This window comes from Daphnia pulicaria, chromosome 6 (genome assembly GCF_021234035.1).
Source record: "Daphnia pulicaria isolate SC F1-1A chromosome 6, SC_F0-13Bv2, whole genome shotgun sequence".
In the NCBI taxonomy this organism is placed as follows: domain Eukaryota; kingdom Metazoa; phylum Arthropoda; class Branchiopoda; order Diplostraca; family Daphniidae; genus Daphnia; species Daphnia pulicaria.
In genome coordinates this window covers 7164377-7180381 of record NC_060918.1, presented here as the reverse complement: position 1 = coordinate 7180381, position 16005 = coordinate 7164377, and the positions used below count along the sequence as shown (strand labels likewise).

General features: G+C 38.3%; 40 pseudogenes; all 40 read right to left on the bottom strand.

Annotated features, from left to right (window-relative positions):
* Window positions 1-103: 103 nt before the first annotated feature.
* On the bottom strand, window positions 104-222 carry LOC124346430 (annotated as a pseudogene).
* A 284-nt stretch (window positions 223-506) lies between these two features.
* LOC124346050 lies at window positions 507-625 on the bottom strand (annotated as a pseudogene).
* Window positions 626-909: 284 nt separating this feature from the next.
* Window positions 910-1028, bottom strand: LOC124346049 (annotated as a pseudogene).
* Window positions 1029-1312: 284 nt separating this feature from the next.
* LOC124345652 lies at window positions 1313-1431 on the bottom strand (annotated as a pseudogene).
* A 284-nt stretch (window positions 1432-1715) lies between these two features.
* Window positions 1716-1834, bottom strand: LOC124346429 (annotated as a pseudogene).
* Window positions 1835-2118: 284 nt separating this feature from the next.
* Window positions 2119-2237, bottom strand: LOC124346048 (annotated as a pseudogene).
* A 284-nt stretch (window positions 2238-2521) lies between these two features.
* On the bottom strand, window positions 2522-2640 carry LOC124346047 (annotated as a pseudogene).
* A 284-nt stretch (window positions 2641-2924) lies between these two features.
* LOC124345650 lies at window positions 2925-3043 on the bottom strand (annotated as a pseudogene).
* Window positions 3044-3327: 284 nt separating this feature from the next.
* On the bottom strand, window positions 3328-3446 carry LOC124346045 (annotated as a pseudogene).
* A 284-nt stretch (window positions 3447-3730) lies between these two features.
* LOC124345649 lies at window positions 3731-3849 on the bottom strand (annotated as a pseudogene).
* A 284-nt stretch (window positions 3850-4133) lies between these two features.
* LOC124346428 lies at window positions 4134-4252 on the bottom strand (annotated as a pseudogene).
* A 284-nt stretch (window positions 4253-4536) lies between these two features.
* On the bottom strand, window positions 4537-4655 carry LOC124346044 (annotated as a pseudogene).
* Window positions 4656-4939: 284 nt separating this feature from the next.
* LOC124345648 lies at window positions 4940-5058 on the bottom strand (annotated as a pseudogene).
* Window positions 5059-5342: 284 nt separating this feature from the next.
* Window positions 5343-5461, bottom strand: LOC124346427 (annotated as a pseudogene).
* A 284-nt stretch (window positions 5462-5745) lies between these two features.
* Window positions 5746-5864, bottom strand: LOC124346219 (annotated as a pseudogene).
* A 284-nt stretch (window positions 5865-6148) lies between these two features.
* On the bottom strand, window positions 6149-6267 carry LOC124346425 (annotated as a pseudogene).
* A 284-nt stretch (window positions 6268-6551) lies between these two features.
* Window positions 6552-6670, bottom strand: LOC124346043 (annotated as a pseudogene).
* Window positions 6671-6954: 284 nt separating this feature from the next.
* LOC124345759 lies at window positions 6955-7073 on the bottom strand (annotated as a pseudogene).
* A 284-nt stretch (window positions 7074-7357) lies between these two features.
* LOC124346041 lies at window positions 7358-7476 on the bottom strand (annotated as a pseudogene).
* A 284-nt stretch (window positions 7477-7760) lies between these two features.
* On the bottom strand, window positions 7761-7879 carry LOC124345360 (annotated as a pseudogene).
* Window positions 7880-8163: 284 nt separating this feature from the next.
* On the bottom strand, window positions 8164-8282 carry LOC124346040 (annotated as a pseudogene).
* A 283-nt stretch (window positions 8283-8565) lies between these two features.
* Window positions 8566-8684, bottom strand: LOC124346135 (annotated as a pseudogene).
* Window positions 8685-8968: 284 nt separating this feature from the next.
* LOC124345359 lies at window positions 8969-9087 on the bottom strand (annotated as a pseudogene).
* Window positions 9088-9371: 284 nt separating this feature from the next.
* On the bottom strand, window positions 9372-9490 carry LOC124346039 (annotated as a pseudogene).
* A 284-nt stretch (window positions 9491-9774) lies between these two features.
* Window positions 9775-9893, bottom strand: LOC124345758 (annotated as a pseudogene).
* A 284-nt stretch (window positions 9894-10177) lies between these two features.
* Window positions 10178-10296, bottom strand: LOC124346038 (annotated as a pseudogene).
* A 284-nt stretch (window positions 10297-10580) lies between these two features.
* On the bottom strand, window positions 10581-10699 carry LOC124345357 (annotated as a pseudogene).
* A 284-nt stretch (window positions 10700-10983) lies between these two features.
* On the bottom strand, window positions 10984-11102 carry LOC124346037 (annotated as a pseudogene).
* Window positions 11103-11385: 283 nt separating this feature from the next.
* LOC124346134 lies at window positions 11386-11504 on the bottom strand (annotated as a pseudogene).
* A 284-nt stretch (window positions 11505-11788) lies between these two features.
* Window positions 11789-11907, bottom strand: LOC124345356 (annotated as a pseudogene).
* A 284-nt stretch (window positions 11908-12191) lies between these two features.
* Window positions 12192-12310, bottom strand: LOC124346036 (annotated as a pseudogene).
* Window positions 12311-12593: 283 nt separating this feature from the next.
* Window positions 12594-12712, bottom strand: LOC124346190 (annotated as a pseudogene).
* A 284-nt stretch (window positions 12713-12996) lies between these two features.
* Window positions 12997-13115, bottom strand: LOC124345370 (annotated as a pseudogene).
* A 284-nt stretch (window positions 13116-13399) lies between these two features.
* On the bottom strand, window positions 13400-13518 carry LOC124345168 (annotated as a pseudogene).
* A 284-nt stretch (window positions 13519-13802) lies between these two features.
* On the bottom strand, window positions 13803-13921 carry LOC124346141 (annotated as a pseudogene).
* A 284-nt stretch (window positions 13922-14205) lies between these two features.
* Window positions 14206-14324, bottom strand: LOC124346424 (annotated as a pseudogene).
* Window positions 14325-14608: 284 nt separating this feature from the next.
* On the bottom strand, window positions 14609-14727 carry LOC124345167 (annotated as a pseudogene).
* A 284-nt stretch (window positions 14728-15011) lies between these two features.
* LOC124346035 lies at window positions 15012-15130 on the bottom strand (annotated as a pseudogene).
* Window positions 15131-15414: 284 nt separating this feature from the next.
* LOC124345166 lies at window positions 15415-15533 on the bottom strand (annotated as a pseudogene).
* A 284-nt stretch (window positions 15534-15817) lies between these two features.
* On the bottom strand, window positions 15818-15936 carry LOC124345165 (annotated as a pseudogene).
* Between the last annotated feature and the right edge of the window lie 69 nt (window positions 15937-16005).

The following is a 16005-nucleotide window of genomic DNA, read 5'->3' as shown; positions in this document are numbered from 1 at the left end:
TATCCCTGTGTCATTGAAATTTTTGATCGACGAATTTGGACTGGTAACCATCGTGATTGAAAAAAAATTTAAAGAAATTTGTTATTGAAAACAAACTATTCATCGCCAACGACATCCCGTATTCCCAAGCGGTCACCCTTCCAAGTACTAACGGGACTCGACGTAACTTAACTTCTGGGAGCTGACGAGACCAGGTGCGTTCTACGTGATATGGCCGTTGACATTCAAAAATGAAAATTTACCCTCCCAGTCCCAATGGATGAATAGAAAATCACTTCAAAGTGATAGAAATGTTTGTTCATTGAATTTGGACTGGTAACCATCGCGAATAAAAAAACGCGATAAACTTTGAAAAACTCTCAATGGAATTCATCCAGAATCATTCCTATAGATGAATTGAACCTATCCCTGTGTCATTGAAATTTTTGATCTACGAATTTGGACTGGTAACCATCGTGATTGAAAAAAAATTTCAAGAAATTTGTTATTGAAAACAAACTATTCATCGCCAACGACATTCCGTATTCCCAAGCGGTCACCCTTCCAAGAGCTAACGGGACTCGACGTAACTTAACTTCTGGGAGCTGACGAGACCAGGTGCGTTCTACGTGATATGGCCGTTGACATTCAAAAATGAAAATTTACCCTCCCAGTCCCAATGGATGAATAGAAAATCACTTCAAAGTGATTGAAATGTTTGTTCATTGAATTCGGACTGGTAACCATCGCGAATAAAAAAACGCGATAAACTTTGAAAAACTCTCAATGGAATTCATCCAGAATCATTCCTATAGATGAATTGAACCTATCCCTGTGTCATTGAAATTTTTGATCGACGAATTTGGACTGGTAACCATCGTGATTGAAAAAAAATTTCAAGAAATTTGTTATTGAAAACAAACTATTCATCGCCAACGACATTCCGTATTCCCAAGCGGTCACCCTTCCAAGAGCTAACGGGACTCGACGTAACTTAACTTCTGGGAGCTGACGAGACCAGGTGCGTTCTACGTGATATGGCCGTTGACATTCAAAAATGAAAATTTACCCTCCCAGTCCCAATGGATGAATAGAAAATCACTTCAAAGTGATTGAAATGTTTGTTCATTGAATTCGGACTGGTAACCATCGCGAATAAAAAAACGCGATAAACTTTGAAAAACTCTCAATGGAATTCATCCAGAATCATTCCTATAGATGAATTGAACCTATCCCTGTGTCATTGAAATTTTTGATCGACGAATTTGGACTGGTAACCATCGTGATTGAAAAAAAATTTCAAGAAATTTGTTATTGAAAACAAACTATTCATCGCCAACGACATTCCGTATTCCCAAGCGGTCACCCTTCCAAGTACTAACGGGACTCGACGTAACTTAACTTCAGGGAGCTGACGAGACCAGGTGCGTTCTACGTGATATGGCCGTTGACATTCAAAAATGAAAATTTACCCTCCCAGTCCCAATGGATGAATAGAAAATCACTTCAAAGTGATTGAAATGTTTGTTCATTGAATTCGGACTGGTAACCATCGCGAATAAAAAAACGCGATAAACTTTGAAAAACTCTCAATGGAATTCAACCAGAATCATTCCTATAGATGAATTGAACCTATCCCTGTGTCATTGAAATTTTTGATCGACGAATTTGGACTGGTAACCATCGTGATTGAAAAAAAATTTAAAGAAATTTGTTATTGAAAACAAACTATTCATCGCCAACGACATCCCGTATTCCCAAGCGGTCACCCTTCCAAGTACTAACGGGACTCGACGTAACTTAACTTCTGGGAGCTGACGAGACCAGGTGCGTTCTACGTGATATGGCCGTTGACATTCAAAAATGAAAATTTACCCTCCCAGTCCCAATGGATGAATAGAAAATCACTTCAAAGTGATAGAAATGTTTGTTCATTGAATTTGGACTGGTAACCATCGCGAATAAAAAAACGCGATAAACTTTGAAAAACTCTCAATGGAATTCATCCAGAATCATTCCTATAGATGAATTGAACCTATCCCTGTGTCATTGAAATTTTTGATCTACGAATTTGGACTGGTAACCATCGTGATTGAAAAAAAATTTCAAGAAATTTGTTATTGAAAACAAACTATTCATCGCCAACGACATTCCGTATTCCCAAGCGGTCACCCTTCCAAGAGCTAACGGGACTCGACGTAACTTAACTTCTGGGAGCTGACGAGACCAGGTGCGTTCTACGTGATATGGCCGTTGACATTCAAAAATGAAAATTTACCCTCCCAGTCCCAATGGATGAATAGAAAATCACTTCAAAGTGATTGAAATGTTTGTTCATTGAATTCGGACTGGTAACCATCGCGAATAAAAAAACGCGATAAACTTTGAAAAACTCTCAATGGAATTCATCCAGAATCATTCCTATAGATGAATTGAACCTATCCCTGTGTCATTGAAATTTTTGATCGACGAATTTGGACTGGTAACCATCGTGATTGAAAAAAAATTTCAAGAAATTTGTTATTGAAAACAAACTATTCATCGCCAACGACATTCCGTATTCCCAAGCGGTCACCCTTCCAAGAGCTAACGGGACTCGACGTAACTTAACTTCTGGGAGCTGACGAGACCAGGTGCGTTCTACGTGATATGGCCGTTGACATTCAAAAATGAAAATTTACCCTCCCAGTCCCAATGGATGAATAGAAAATCACTTCAAAGTGATTGAAATGTTTGTTCATTGAATTCGGACTGGTAACCATCGCGAATAAAAAAACGCGATAAACTTTGAAAAACTCTCAATGGAATTCATCCAGAATCATTCCTATAGATGAATTGAACCTATCCCTGTGTCATTGAAATTTTTGATCGACGAATTTGGACTGGTAACCATCGTGATTGAAAAAAAATTTCAAGAAATTTGTTATTGAAAACAAACTATTCATCGCCAACGACATTCCGTATTCCCAAGCGGTCACCCTTCCAAGTACTAACGGGACTCGACGTAACTTAACTTCAGGGAGCTGACGAGACCAGGTGCGTTCTACGTGATATGGCCGTTGACATTCAAAAATGAAAATTTACCCTCCCAGTCCCAATGGATGAATAGAAAATCACTTCAAAGTGATTGAAATGTTTGTTCATTGAATTCGGACTGGTAACCATCGCGAATAAAAAAACGCGATAAACTTTGAAAAACTCTCAATGGAATTCATCCAGAATCATTCCTATAGATGAATTGAACCTATCCCTGTGTCATTGAAATTTTTGATCGACGAATTTGGACTGGTAACCATCGTGATTGAAAAAAAATTTCAAGAAATTTGTTATTGAAAACAAACTATTCATCGCCAACGACATTCCGTATTCCCAAGCGGTCACCCTTCCAAGAGCTAACGGGACTCGACGTAACTTAACTTCTGGGAGCTGACGAGACCAGGTGCGTTCTACGTGATATGGCCGTTGACATTCAAAAATGAAAATTTACCCTCCCAGTCCCAATGGATGAATAGAAAATCACTTCAAAGTGATTGAAATGTTTGTTCATTGAATTCGGACTGGTAACCATCGCGAATAAAAAAACGCGATAAACTTTGAAAAACTCTCAATGGAATTCATCCAGAATCATTCCTATAGATGAATTGAACCTATCCCTGTGTCATTGAAATTTTTGATCGACGAATTTGGACTGGTAACCATCGTGATTGAAAAAAAATTTCAAGAAATTTGTTATTGAAAACAAACTATTCATCGCCAACGACATTCCGTATTCCCAAGCGGTCACCCTTCCAAGTACTAACGGGACTCGACGTAACTTAACTTCAGGGAGCTGACGAGACCAGGTGCGTTCTACGTGATATGGCCGTTGACATTCAAAAATGAAAATTTACCCTCCCAGTCCCAATGGATGAATAGAAAATCACTTCAAAGTGATTGAAATGTTTGTTCATTGAATTCGGACTGGTAACCATCGCGAATAAAAAAACGCGATAAACTTTGAAAAACTCTCAATGGAATTCAACCAGAATCATTCCTATAGATGAATTGAACCTATCCCTGTGTCATTGAAATTTTTGATCGACGAATTTGGACTGGTAACCATCGTGATTGAAAAAAAATTTAAAGAAATTTGTTATTGAAAACAAACTATTCATCGCCAACGACATCCCGTATTCCCAAGCGGTCACCCTTCCAAGTACTAACGGGACTCGACGTAACTTAACTTCTGGGAGCTGACGAGACCAGGTGCGTTCTACGTGATATGGCCGTTGACATTCAAAAATGAAAATTTACCCTCCCAGTCCCAATGGATGAATAGAAAATCACTTCAAAGTGATAGAAATGTTTGTTCATTGAATTTGGACTGGTAACCATCGCGAATAAAAAAACGCGATAAACTTTGAAAAACTCTCAATGGAATTCATCCAGAATCATTCCTATAGATGAATTGAACCTATCCCTGTGTCATTGAAATTTTTGATCTACGAATTTGGACTGGTAACCATCGTGATTGAAAAAAAATTTCAAGAAATTTGTTATTGAAAACAAACTATTCATCGCCAACGACATTCCGTATTCCCAAGCGGTCACCCTTCCAAGAGCTAACGGGACTCGACGTAACTTAACTTCTGGGAGCTGACGAGACCAGGTGCGTTCTACGTGATATGGCCGTTGACATTCAAAAATGAAAATTTACCCTCCCAGTCCCAATGGATGAATAGAAAATCACTTCAAAGTGATTGAAATGTTTGTTCATTGAATTCGGACTGGTAACCATCGCGAATAAAAAAACGCGATAAACTTTGAAAAACTCTCAATGGAATTCATCCAGAATCATTCCTATAGATGAATTGAACCTATCCCTGTGTCATTGAAATTTTTGATCGACGAATTTGGACTGGTAACCATCGTGATTGAAAAAAAATTTCAAGAAATTTGTTATTGAAAACAAACTATTCATCGCCAACGACATTCCGTATTCCCAAGCGGTCACCCTTCCAAGTACTAACGGGACTCGACGTAACTTAACTTCAGGGAGCTGACGAGACCAGGTGCGTTCTACGTGATATGGCCGTTGACATTCAAAAATGAAAATTTACCCTCCCAGTCCCAATGGATGAATAGAAAATCACTTCAAAGTGATTGAAATGTTTGTTCATTGAATTCGGACTGGTAACCATCGCGAATAAAAAAACGCGATAAACTTTGAAAAACTCTCAATGGAATTCAACCAGAATCATTCCTATAGATGAATTGAACCTATCCCTGTGTCATTGAAATTTTTGATCGACGAATTTGGACTGGTAACCATCGTGATTGAAAAAAAATTTAAAGAAATTTGTTATTGAAAACAAACTATTCATCGCCAACGACATCCCGTATTCCCAAGCGGTCACCCTTCCAAGTACTAACGGGACTCGACGTAACTTAACTTCTGGGAGCTGACGAGACCAGGTGCGTTCTACGTGATATGGCCGTTGACATTCAAAAATGAAAATTTACCCTCCCAGTCCCAATGGATGAATAGAAAATCACTTCAAAGTGATAGAAATGTTTGTTCATTGAATTTGGACTGGTAACCATCGCGAATAAAAAAACGCGATAAACTTTGAAAAACTCTCAATGGAATTCATCCAGAATCATTCCTATAGATGAATTGAACCTATCCCTGTGTCATTGAAATTTTTGATCTACGAATTTGGACTGGTAACCATCGTGATTGAAAAAAAATTTCAAGAAATTTGTTATTGAAAACAAACTATTCATCGCCAACGACATTCCGTATTCCCAAGCGGTCACCCTTCCAAGAGCTAACGGGACTCGACGTAACTTAACTTCTTGGAGCTGACGAGACCAGGTGCGTTCTACGTGATATGGCCGTTGACATTCAAAAATGAAAATTTACCCTCCCATTCCCAATGGATGAATAGAAAATCACTTCAAAGTGATTGAAATGTTTGTTCATTGAATTCGGACTGGTAACCATCGCGAATAAAAAAAAGCGATAAACTTTGAAAAACTCTCAATGGAATTCAACCAGAATCATTCCTATAGATGAATTGAACCTATCCCTGTGTCATTGAAATTTTTGATCGACGAATTTGGACTGGTAACCATCGTGATTGAAAAAAAATTTAAAGAAATTTGTTATTGAAAACAAACTATTCATCGCCAACGACATCCCGTATTCCCAAGCGGTCACCCTTCCAAGTACTAACGGGACTCGACGTAACTTAACTTCTGGGAGCTGACGAGACCAGGTGCGTTCTACGTGATATGGCCGTTGACATTCAAAAATGAAAATTTACCCTCCCAGTCCCAATGGATGAATAGAAAATCACTTCAAAGTGATAGAAATGTTTGTTCATTGAATTTGGACTGGTAACCATCGCGAATAAAAAAACGCGATAAACTTTGAAAAACTCTCAATGGAATTCATCCAGAATCATTCCTATAGATGAATTGAACCTATCCCTGTGTCATTGAAATTTTTGATCTACGAATTTGGACTGGTAACCATCGTGATTGAAAAAAAATTTCAAGAAATTTGTTATTGAAAACAAACTATTCATCGCCAACGACATTCCGTATTCCCAAGCGGTCACCCTTCCAAGAGCTAACGGGACTCGACGTAACTTAACTTCTGGGAGCTGACGAGACCAGGTGCGTTCTACGTGATATGGCCGTTGACATTCAAAAATGAAAATTTACCCTCCCAGTCCCAATGGATGAATAGAAAATCACTTCAAAGTGATTGAAATGTTTGTTCATTGAATTCGGACTGGTAACCATCGCGAATAAAAAAACGCGATAAACTTTGAAAAACTCTCAATGGAATTCATCCAGAATCATTCCTATAGATGAATTGAACCTATCCCTGTGTCATTGAAATTTTTGATCGACGAATTTGGACTGGTAACCATCGTGATTGAAAAAAAATTTAAAGAAATTTGTTATTGAAAACAAACTATTCATCGCCAACGACATCCCGTATTCCCAAGCGTTCACCCTTCCAAGTACTAACGGGACTCGACGTAACTTAACTTCTGGGAGCTGACGAGACCAGGTGCGTTCTACGTGAAATGGCCGTTGACATTCAAAAATGAAAATTTACCCTCCCAGTCCCAATGGATGAATAGAAAATTACTTCAAAGTGATTGAAATGTTTGTTCATTGAAGTCGGACTGGTAACCATCGCGAATAAAAAAACGCGATAAACTTTGAAAAACTCTCAAAGGAAATCATCCAGAATCATTCCTATAGATGAATTGAACCTATCCCTGTGTCATTGAAATTTTTGATCTACGAATTTGGACTGGTAACCATCGTGATTGAAAAAAAATTTCAAGAAATTTGTTATTGAAAACAAACTATTCATCGCCAACGACATTCCGTATTCCCAAGCGGTCACCCTTCCAAGAGCTAACGGGACTCGACGTAACTTAACTTCTGGGAGCTGACGAGACCAGGTGCGTTCTACGTGATATGGCCGTTGACATTCAAAAATGAAAATTTACCCTCCCAGTCCCAATGGATGAATAGAAAATCACTTCAAAGTGATTGAAATGTTTGTTCATTGAATTCGGACTGGTAACCATCGCGAATAAAAAAACGCGATAAACTTTGAAAAACTCTCAATGGAATTCATCCAGAATCATTCCTATAGATGAATTGAACCTATCCCTGTGTCATTGAAATTTTTGATCGACGAATTTGGACTGGTAACCATCGTGATTGAAAAAAAAATTAAAGAAATTTGTTATTGAAAACAAACTATTCATCGCCAACGACATCCCGTATTCCCAAGCGTTCACCCTTCCAAGTACTAACGGGACTCGACGTAACTTAACTTCTGGGAGCTGACGAGACCAGGTGCGTTCTACGTGATATGGCCGTTGACATTCAAAAATGAAAATTTACCCTCCCAGTCCCAATGGATGAATAGAAAATTACTTCAAAGTGATTGAAATGTTTGTTCATTGAAGTCGGACTGGTAACCATCGCGAATAAAAAAACGCGATAAACTTTGAAAAACTCTCAAAGGAAATCATCCAGAATCATTCCTATAGATGAATTGAACCTATCCCTGTGTCATTGAAATTTTTGATCTACGAATTTGGACTGGTAACCATCGTGATTGAAAAAAAATTTCAAGAAATTTGTTATTGAAAACAAACTATTCATCGCCAACGACATTCCGTATTCCCAAGCGGTCACCCTTCCAAGAGCTAACGGGACTCGACGTAACTTAACTTCTGGGAGCTGACGAGACCAGGTGCGTTCTACGTGATATGGCCGTTGACATTCAAAAATGAAAATTTACCCTCCCAGTCCCAATGGATGAATAGAAAATCACTTCAAAGTGATAGAAATGTTTGTTCATTGAATTTGGACTGGTAACCATCGCGAATAAAAAAAAACGATAAACTTTGAAAAACTCTCAATGGAATTCATCCAGAATCATTCCTATAGATGAATTGAACCTATCCCTGTGTCATTGAAATTTTTGATCTACGAATTTGGACTGGTAACCATCGTGATTGAAAAAAATTTCAAGAAATTTGTTATTGAAAACAAACTATTCATCGCCAACGACATTCCGTATTCCCAAGCGGTCACCCTTCCAAGAGCTAACGGGACTCGACGTAACTTAACTTCTGGGAGCTGACGAGGCCAGGTGCGTTCTACGTGATATGGCCGTTGACATTCAAAAATGAAAATTTACCCTCCCAGTCCCAATGGATGAATAGAAAATCACTTCAAAGTGATAGAAATGTTTGTTCATTGAATTTGGACTGGTAACCATCGCGAATAAAAAAACGCGATAAACTTTGAAAAACTCTCAATGGAATTCATCCAGAATCATTCCTATAGATGAATTGAACCTATCCCTGTGTCATTGAAATTTTTGATCGACGAATTTGGACTGGTAACCATCGTGATTGAAAAAAAATTTAAAGAAATTTGTTATTGAAAACAAACTATTCATCGCCAACGACATCCCGTATTCCCAAGCGTTCACCCTTCCAAGTACTAACGGGACTCGACGTAACTTAACTTCTGGGAGCTGACGAGACCAGGTGCGTTCTACGTGATATGGCCGTTGACATTCAAAAATGAAAATTTACCCTCCCAGTCCCAATGGATGAATAGAAAATCACTTCAAAGTGATAGAAATGTTTGTTCATTGAATTTGGACTGGTAACCATCGCGAATAAAAAAACGCGATAAACTTTGAAAAACTCTCAATGGAATTCATCCAGAATCATTCCTATAGATGAATTGAACCTATCCCTGTGTCATTGAAATTTTTGATCTACGAATTTGGACTGGTAACCATCGTGATTGAAAAAAAATTTCAAGAAATTTGTTATTGAAAACAAACTATTCATCGCCAACGACATTCCGTATTCCCAAGCGGTCACCCTTCCAAGAGCTAACGGGACTCGACGTAACTTAACTTCTGGGAGCTGACGAGACCAGGTGCGTTCTACGTGATATGGCCGTTGACATTCAAAAATGAAAATTTACCCTCCCAGTCCCAATGGATGAATAGAAAATCACTTCAAAGTGATTGAAATGTTTGTTCATTGAATTCGGACTGGTAACCATCGCGAATAAAAAAACGCGATAAACTTTGAAAAACTCTCAATGGAATTCATCCAGAATCATTCCTATAGATGAATTGAACCTATCCCTGTGTCATTGAAATTTTTGATCGACGAATTTGGACTGGTAACCATCGTGATTGAAAAAAAATTTAAAGAAATTTGTTATTGAAAACAAACTATTCATCGCCAACGACATCCCGTATTCCCAAGCGTTCACCCTTCCAAGTACTAACGGGACTCGACGTAACTTAACTTCTGGGAGCTGACGAGACCAGGTGCGTTCTACGTGAAATGGCCGTTGACATTCAAAAATGAAAATTTACCCTCCCAGTCCCAATGGATGAATAGAAAATTACTTCAAAGTGATTGAAATGTTTGTTCATTGAAGTCGGACTGGTAACCATCGCGAATAAAAAAACGCGATAAACTTTGAAAAACTCTCAAAGGAAATCATCCAGAATCATTCCTATAGATGAATTGAACCTATCCCTGTGTCATTGAAATTTTTGATCTACGAATTTGGACTGGTAACCATCGTGATTGAAAAAAAATTTCAAGAAATTTGTTATTGAAAACAAACTATTCATCGCCAACGACATTCCGTATTCCCAAGCGGTCACCCTTCCAAGAGCTAACGGGACTCGACGTAACTTAACTTCTGGGAGCTGACGAGACCAGGTGCGTTCTACGTGATATGGCCGTTGACATTCAAAAATGAAAATTTACCCTCCCAGTCCCAATGGATGAATAGAAAATCACTTCAAAGTGATTGAAATGTTTGTTCATTGAATTCGGACTGGTAACCATCGCGAATAAAAAAACGCGATAAACTTTGAAAAACTCTCAATGGAATTCATCCAGAATCATTCCTATAGATGAATTGAACCTATCCCTGTGTCATTGAAATTTTTGATCGACGAATTTGGACTGGTAACCATCGTGATTGAAAAAAAATTTAAAGAAATTTGTTATTGAAAACAAACTATTCATCGCCAACGACATCCCGTATTCCCAAGCGTTCACCCTTCCAAGTACTAACGGGACTCGACGTAACTTAACTTCTGGGAGCTGACGAGACCAGGTGCGTTCTACGTGATATGGCCGTTGACATTCAAAAATGAAAATTTACCCTCCCAGTCCCAATGGATGAATAGAAAATTACTTCAAAGTGATTGAAATGTTTGTTCATTGAAGTCGGACTGGTAACCATCGCGAATAAAAAAACGCGATAAACTTTGAAAAACTCTCAAAGGAAATCATCCAGAATCATTCCTATAGATGAATTGAACCTATCCCTGTGTCATTGAAATTTTTGATCTACGAATTTGGACTGGTAACCATCGTGATTGAAAAAAAATTTCAAGAAATTTGTTATTGAAAACAAACTATTCATCGCCAACGACATTCCGTATTCCCAAGCGGTCACCCTTCCAAGAGCTAACGGGACTCGACGTAACTTAACTTCTGGGAGCTGACGAGACCAGGTGCGTTCTACGTGATATGGCCGTTGACATTCAAAAATGAAAATTTACCCTCCCAGTCCCAATGGATGAATAGAAAATCACTTCAAAGTGATAGAAATGTTTGTTCATTGAATTTGGACTGGTAACCATCGCGAATAAAAAAAAACGATAAACTTTGAAAAACTCTCAATGGAATTCATCCAGAATCATTCCTATAGATGAATTGAACCTATCCCTGTGTCATTGAAATTTTTGATCTACGAATTTGGACTGGTAACCATCGTGATTGAAAAAAATTTCAAGAAATTTGTTATTGAAAACAAACTATTCATCGCCAACGACATTCCGTATTCCCAAGCGGTCACCCTTCCAAGAGCTAACGGGACTCGACGTAACTTAACTTCTGGGAGCTGACGAGGCCAGGTGCGTTCTACGTGATATGGCCGTTGACATTCAAAAATGAAAATTTACCCTCCCAGTCCCAATGGATGAATAGAAAATCACTTCAAAGTGATAGAAATGTTTGTTCATTGAATTTGGACTGGTAACCATCGCGAATAAAAAAACGCGATAAACTTTGAAAAACTCTCAATGGAATTCATCCAGAATCATTCCTATAGATGAATTGAACCTATCCCTGTGTCATTGAAATTTTTGATCGACGAATTTGGACTGGTAACCATCGTGATTGAAAAAAAATTTCAAGAAATTTGTTATTGAAAACAAACTATTCATCGCCAACGACATCCCGTATTCCCAAGCGTTCACCCTTCCAAGTACTAACGGGACTCGACGTAACTTAACTTCTGGGAGCTGACGAGACCAGGTGCGTTCTACGTGATATGGCCGTTGACATTCAAAAATGAAAATTTACCCTCCCAGTCCCAATGGATGAATAGAAAATTACTTCAAAGTGATTGAAATGTTTGTTCATTGAAGTCGGACTGGTAACCATCGCGAATAAAAAAACGCGATAAACTTTGAAAAACTCTCAAAGGAAATCATCCAGAATCATTCCTATAGATGAATTGAACCTATCCCTGTGTCATTGAAATTTTTGATCTACGAATTTGGACTGGTAACCATCGTGATTGAAAAAAAATTTCAAGAAATTTGTTATTGAAAACAAACTATTCATCGCCAACGACATTCCGTATTCCCAAGCGGTCACCCTTCCAAGAGCTAACGGGACTCGACGTAACTTAACTTCTGGGAGCTGACGAGACCAGGTGCGTTCTACGTGATATGGCCGTTGACATTCAAAAATGAAAATTTACCCTCCCAGTCCCAATGGATGAATAGAAAATCACTTCAAAGTGATTGAAATGTTTGTTCATTGAATTCGGACTGGTAACCATCGCGAATAAAAAAAAGCGATAAACTTTGAAAAACTCTCAATGGAATTCATCCAGAATCATTCCTATAGATGAATTGAACCTATCTCTGTGTCATTGAAATTTTTGATCTACGAATTTGGACTGGTAACCATCGTGATTGAAAAAAATTTCAAGAAATTTGTTATTGAAAACAAACTATTCATCGCCAACGACATTCCGTATTCCCAAGCGGTCACCCTTCCAAGAGCTAACGGGACTCGACGTAACTTAACTTCTGGGAGCTGACGAGACCATGTGCGTTCTACGTGATATGGCCGTTGACATTCAAAAATGAAAATTTACCCTCCCAGTCCCAATGGATGAATAGAAAATCACTTCAAAGTGATTGAAATGTTTGTTCATTGAATTTGGACTGGTAACCATCGCGAATAAAAAAACGCGATAAACTTTGAAAAACTCTCAATGGAATTCATCCAGAATCATTCCTATAGATGAATTGAACCTATCCCTGTGTCATTGAAATTTTTGATCTACGAATTTGGACTGGTAACCATCGTGATTGAAAAAAAATTTCAAGAAATTTGTTATTGAAAACAAACTATTCATCGCCAACGACATTCCGTATTCCCAAGCGGTCACCCTTCCAAGTACTAACGGGACTCGACGTAACTTAACTTCTGGGAGCTGACGAGGCCAGGTGCGTTCTACGTGATATGGCCGTTGACATTCAAAAATGAAAATTTACCCTCCCAGTCCCAATGGATGAATAGAAAATCACTTCAAAGTGATTGAAATGTTTGTTCATTGAATTTGGACTGGTAACCATCGCGAATAAAAAAACGCGATAAACTTTGAAAAACTCTCAATGGAATTCATCCAGAATCATTCCTATAGATGAATTGAACCTATCCCTGTGTCATTGAAATTTTTGATCTACGAATTTGGACTGGTAACCATCGTGATTGAAAAAAAATTTCAAGAAATTTGTTATTGAAAACAAACTATTCATCGCCAACGACATTCCGTATTCCCAAGCGGTCACCCTTCCAAGTACTAACGGGACTCGACGTAACTTAACTTCTGGGAGCTGACGAGACCAGGTGCGTTCTACGTGATATGGCCGTTGACATTCAAAAATGAAAATTTACCCTCCCAGTCCCAATGGATGAATATAAAATCACTTCAAAGTGATTGAAATGTTTGTTCATTGAATTTGGACTGGTAACCATCGCGAATAAAAAAACGCGATAAACTTTGAAAAACTCTCAATGGAATTCATCCAGAATCATTCCTATAGATGAATTGAACCTATCCCTGTGTCATTGAAATTTTTGATCTACGAATTTGGACTGGTAACCATCGTGATTGAAAAAAAATTTCAAGAAATTTGTTATTGAAAACAAACTATTCATCACCAACGACATTCCGTATTCCCAAGCGGTCACCCTTCCAAGAGCTAACGGGACTCGACGTAACTTAACTTCTGGGAGCTGACGAGACCAGGTGCGTTCTACGTGATATGGCCGTTGACATTCAAAAATGAAAATTTACCCTCCCAGTCCCAATGGATGAATAGAAAATCACTTCAAAGTGATAGAAATGTTTGTTCATTGAATTTGGACTGGTAACCATCGCGAATAAAAAAACGCGATAAACTTTGAAAAACTCTCAATGGAATTCATCCAGAATCATTCCTATAGATGAATTGAACCTATCCCTGTGTCATTGAAATTTTTGATCTACGAATTTGGACTGGTAACCATCGTGATTGAAAAAAAATTTCAAGAAATTTGTTATTGAAAACAAACTATTCATCGCCAACGACATCCCGTATTCCCAAGCGGTCACCCTTCCAAGTACTAACGGGACTCGACGTAACTTAACTTCTGGGAGCTGACGAGACCAGGTGCGTTCTACGTGATATGGCCGTTGACATTCAAAAATGAAAATTTACCCTCCCAGTCCCAATGGATGAATAGAAAATCACTTCAAAGTGATTGAAATGTTTGTTCATTGAATTCGGACTGGTAACCATCGCGAATAAAAAAACGCGATAAACTTTGAAAAACTCTCAATGGAATTCATCCAGAATCATTCCGATAGATGAATTGAACCTATCCCTGTGTCATTGAAATTTTTGATCTACGAATTTGGACTGGTAACCATTGTGATTGAAAAAAAATTTCAAGAAATTTGTTATTGAAAACAAACTATTCATCGCCAACGACATTCCGTATTCCCAAGCGGTCACCCTTCCAAGTACTAACGGGACTCGACGTAACTTAACTTCTGGGAGCTGACGAGACCAGGTGCGTTCTACGTGATATGGCCGTTGACATTCAAAAATGAAAATTTACCCTCTCAGTCCCAATGGATGAATAGAAAATCACTTCAAAGTGATTGAAATGTTTGTTCATTGAATTCGGACTGGTAACCATCGCGAATAAAAAAACGCGATAAACTTTGAAAAACTCTCAATGGAATTCATCCAGAATCATTCCTATAGATGAATTGAACCTATCCCTGTGTCATTGAAATTTTTGATCTACGAATTTGGACTGGTAACCATCGTGATTGAAAAAAAATTTCAAGAAATTTGTTATTGAAAACAAACTATTCATCGCCAACGACATTCCGTATTCCCAAGCGGTCACCCTTCCAAGAGCTAACGGGACTCGACGTAACTTAACTTCTGGGAGCTGACGAGACCAGGTGCGTTCTACGTGATATGGCCGTTGACATTCAAAAATGAAAATTTACCCTCCCAGTCCCAATGGATGAATAGAAAATCACTTCAAAGTGATAGAAATGTTTGTTCATTGAATTTGGACTGGTAACCATCGCGAATAAAAAAACGCGATAAACTTTGAAAAACTCTCAATGGAATTCATCCAGAATCATTCCTATAGATGAATTGAACCTATCCCTGTGTCATTGAAATTTTTGATCTACGAATTTGGACTGGTAACCATTGTGATTGAAAAAAAATTTCAAGAAATTTGTTATTGAAAACAAACTATTCATCGCCAACGACATTCCGTATTCCCAAGCGGTCACCCTTCCAAGTACTAACGGGACTCGACGTAACTTAACTTCTGGGAGCTGACGAGACCAGGTGCGTTCTACGTGATATGGCCGTTGACATTCAAAAATGAAAATTTACCCTCCCAGTCCCAATGGATGAATAGAAAATCACTTCAAAGTGATTGAAATGTTTGTTCATTGAATTCGGACTGGTAACCATCGCGAATAAAAAAACGCGATAAACTTTGAAAAACTCTCAATGGAATTCATCCAGAATCATTCCGATAGATGAATTGAACCTATCCCTGTGTCATTGAAATTTTTGATCTACGAATTTGGACTGGTAACCATTGTGATTGAAAAAAAATTTCAAGAAATTTGTTATTGAAAACAAACTATTCATCGCCAACGACATTCCGTATTCCCAAGCGGTCACCCTTCCAAGTACTAACGGGACTCGACGTAACTTAACTTCTGGGAGCTGACGAGACCAGGTGCGTTCTACGTGATATGGCCGTTGACATTCAAAAATGAAAATTTACCCTCTCAGTCCCAATGGATGAATAGAAAATCACTTCAAAGTGATTGAAA